The sequence below is a fragment of the Bos mutus genome, chromosome 17 (genome assembly GCF_027580195.1).
Source record: "Bos mutus isolate GX-2022 chromosome 17, NWIPB_WYAK_1.1, whole genome shotgun sequence".
Classification (NCBI taxonomy): Eukaryota; Metazoa; Chordata; class Mammalia; order Artiodactyla; family Bovidae; genus Bos; species Bos mutus.
The window spans coordinates 10,913,065-10,917,408 of NC_091633.1; positions in this window are offsets into that span (position 1 = coordinate 10,913,065).

The window sequence follows — 4,344 nt, forward strand, 5'->3', positions numbered from 1 at the left end:
GATACTATTGTACACGTAAGTTTTTCCTTTTAAATCAATTCTCTTTAAAAAACATAAAGGTGTTTATTTAAAAGGAAATAACTGCCCAAGTGTAAATGGAAAATCTTATTACTTACAAAAATAGAAAATAAATGATAATTATACAAGGCAAGTAAATCCATGTATGAAGCTGTACTAGACAACTGTGATTGTTAAGACAATGACTCATGTACAACAAAAGCTAGCATCTGCTCTGCTCATCGGGTTTAGTATTTAGGGATATTTAGGGCTACTTAGAACTCTGGGCTGGGACTTCCCTGGTGGTCCAGTGGCTAAGACTCTGAGCTCCCAATGCAGATATCTGGGGTTCACTGGTCAGGAAACCAGATCCCACATGCCACAACTAAGGCCCAGAGCAGCCAAATAAAATTAAAAAATATTAAAAAAGAATTCTGGGCTGAGACTTCCTCTCTGTTAAAAGGAGGCAATAGCAAGTTTGAGGACAGCATTGGGGACCCGTGGTTACCAACTTGAGACTTTCTCCTGGTCGCGCTCAGGATTGGAAGGGAATGAAAAAAGGGACGAATTTCTCCCAAGGTAAAGATTATGTGTTAGTTGCTCCTGCCAGGTTCCTCTGTCCATGGAATTCTCCAGGAAAGAATGGAGTGGGTTGCCATTCCCTTTTCCAGGGGATCTTCCTGACCTAGGGATCGAACCCCAGTCTCCGGCACTGCAGGCAAATTCTTTACAGTCTGAGCCACCAGGGAAGCCCAATGTACCATTTAGGATTGTCTCAGGCAATGGCACCCCACTCCAGTACTCTTGCCTGGAAAATCCCATTGAACGGAGGAGCCTGGTGGGCTGCGATCCATGGGGTCGCTAAGAGTCGGACATGACTGAGATACTTCACTTTGACTTTTCACTTTCATGCATTGGAGAAGGAAATGGCAACCCACTCCAGTGTTCTTGCCTGGAGAATCCCAGGGACGGGGGAGCCTGGTGGGCTGCGGTCTATGGGGTCGCAAAGAGTCAGACACAACTGAAGTGACTTGGCAGCAGCAGCAGCACCTACAGTCCTGGGGGGTGGGGGTGCGGGGCATGTTACCGCGAGACCGTTGGAACGAGATCCAGAGTTTGCGGAGCCTGGAGGTCTCGCTCCTCCAGCGGTCAGCCTGGCAGCGGGTGGCCCTCTCAGAGGTGAGTGTGCCCAGAGGTGGAGCTCAGCCTTCTCTCAGGGGCCCTCCAGCTCAGGGCTGGCAGGTGAACCAGGGGCCCAGGCACAGGCTGAGGGCTGTGTCTTGCTCGCAGAGCTCCAGAGCTCCAGAGCCCTCGTCTTGGCCTTCAGGCGGAGGCGACCCTTTCCCTGATCTCCGCCTCCTCCACCTAATGGCTGCTGTCTCCGAACGTCCTGATGTCCGCAGAGGACGACGTACGTGGATGCTGCCCTTAAGGAAATAGTTTCCATCAGCTTCGGTCTCTCTGTTCAAGTTTCACAACTTGGTCCAGTTTGGATCAGTTGTATACGTCTAGAAGGTAACTAGAGGCCAGGGTTAAGTTGGAAGGACGTTGCACATTATTACCTCAAGTCCACCTCTGTGGTTGTGTTGGAGGAAAGCAGACCCCTTCCAGGGCCCGGAGGCTGGGCTCTGGTCTAGCACTCAGAAAGGAATTGTTCGAGGAGACACCCGTGCTGACGAAGCAAGAGACTTTATTGGGGAGGGGCGCCCTGGGCGGCGAGCAGCAGGGTAAGGGAACCCAGGAGAACTGCTCTGCCTCGCAGCTCGCAGTCTCAGGTTTTATGGGGTTAGCTTCCGGGTTGTCTTTGGCCAATCATTCCGACTCAGGGCCCTTTCTGGTGGTGCGTGCATTGCTCAGCCAAGATGGAGTCCGGTGAGAAGGACTCTGGGAAGGTGGCAGAACATATGGACTGGCGTCTCACCTCTTTCCTTTTGATTTTTTTTTTGATTCTGGCTGGTAGTAGCTTGTCAGTTCCATGTTCCTTACCAGGACCTCCTGTTTGATAACTCATGCAAGTGGTTACTATTTTGCCTGGCGAGGGTGGGCAGTTTTGGTCAGTGATTTCCGTAACAGTTGGGGCTGTTCTCAAAGAAGGGCAATTGTGATGAGCTGGGAATTAACCTGATACTTGCTATGACATGTATTCTATTGATCCTATACAACTATTCTCTCCTGTCTAAATGAAAAGCCTGAGAGCGGCATGGTCCTGGATGCCTGGCTCCCTCAATGATGATGACGGGGCAGGGTCTGGGGACCTGGCCCCAAGGGCACCACCAGCTGAGAGCTGCTTCTTCAGCAGGATCTGGGCACAGGCAGAAGGACCCAGACTGGATGCTGGACAAATGCTCCTGGGCAGAGTAACTGGCTGGCATAGGGGCCCTAGAGGGCAAAAGTTAAACCTTGGGACCTTGCTCCCAAGAACAGAGACTTTATCATCAGAACAGAGACTAACATTTGTTTTGGTGGAGGTTTATAGGTTTGTAGGTTTATAGGTCTATATATCATAACCTGATCATGTCCTGACCTTATGAACAAAGGATCTGACGCCTAGATGTTTGCAACAACTAACCATGCCCCTCCCTCACCTTTCCTATAAAAGAGCTTTGCCAAAAGCTTTCAGGAAGTTCAAGGTTTTTAAGGCACGAGTCATCCGTTTCTTTGGATGGCCCTGCAATAAGCCTTTCTCTGCTCCAAACTCCAACATTGTGGTATTGTTTGGCCTCACTGTGTATTGGCACACGGACTTGTGTTTGGTAACTAGATGAGGTATAAAGGAAAGTGTCAGGGAGCAGTTTTTAGGAACCTTCTTTAAAAAGACATTTATTTGGACCATTGCTTTTATCTCTTCATCGCTTTCTCTTCCCTGTTGGTTGGAATTAGATGTGATGGTTAGAATTAGGCAGCCATGGTGGACAAAGAAGGGACCGTGACTATGGAGTCTAGTGGAGCAATAAGGGGACCCTGGCCCTCTGAGCCTCTGGATTTATTGCTTAATGAATTGATGGGATTTATAAAAGAGAAATGAGCTTTTTTTTTTTTTTTTTAAGTTTCTGTTGGATCTTTGCTGTTCATAGCGAAAGTTCATTCTAATACAAAAGGAGAACTCTGTTATTAATTAGACCACCTGGATTCTAGTCCCACTCCTCCAATTCATCTTCCATTCAAATTTGGGGGTGAAAAAAATAGTCCCTGCTTCACAATCCTCAGCCTTCATTTTAAGCTTCCACTGGGGTTCGTCCCTTGGGAATTCTCAGTTCTGCTCAGGGTGCTGGGTGTTTCTGTTCTGAGGCAGTAGTGTGGGCAGGGTGCCCAAGGAAGGAGCAGGATGGAAACTGGCTCCTGCTGGAGTTTATCTCAGGGCTTACCCTGTCAAGTAGGCGATCAAGGTAAAACTGGGACCCAGAACTGTGAGAGCATCCTGTGTTAGAGGGAGAGCAGACCTTGATAGCTGTTAAATAGCATCACACAGGGAGCACGTCTGTCCTTAAATTGCCTTATTTTTTTCCTTCTGAACCGCACCAAGCACGGATCCATAAAGGAACAAACAGTCCATTCCTCTCTTCCTCTCACAACATCCTCAGCAGCTGCACAGTTGTTATGTATTTTAAATAAAGCATTTAAAGCCTCTCAGAATTTAGCAACAATCACCATGGATACTCATCACTGAAATCCTTTGTTACCATGGCAACATTCCACCCTTCAACCCCCCTTACCCCCCACTCCATCTTGCCTGTTTACCCTGAAACTGACACATTAGTTATGGTGAATGAAAAAAATTTGAGAGGAACGTCCAAGGGCATAGAAGCATGAAATATCTTGCCAGAAAATAGGTATTTTTCCATTATTGTAATAAGTATGTTTCATTCTGCTATTTTATCACAGATAAAAGACTACTATTGTTGGGGGGAGAGGTAGATCAATGATGAATTAAAGCTAAAACGATCCCTTTGTCATATCCTGTAGGTGATTTTTAATAGCTATTCTTGCTGTATTGAAAATGTGGTCAAAAGCCATTCTGGAGTATTAAACTGTTGGTACTACTTGACCCACTTCTTGCAGTTTTTGAAAACACTTCAAGACAAAACTTTAAAAGGAACAATCTTCCCAAAGCTCTCACAGCAACCTTTGTGGGATGGTAAGACAGGGGAAACAACCCCATGCCTGATGGACGGGCAGGGAGTAGTTCTGCAAAGCGATCAGAGTATGAAGCAGCAAGATCTTTTGTAGCATTTATGAATGACACGTAGGACAGGGCTATACATTTCCTGGTTCAGAGAAATAATGTTGAGCAAATTGAGCAAAATACAGTTGTTCCCATAATTATTGGCAAGTGTTCTGGGATTGTGT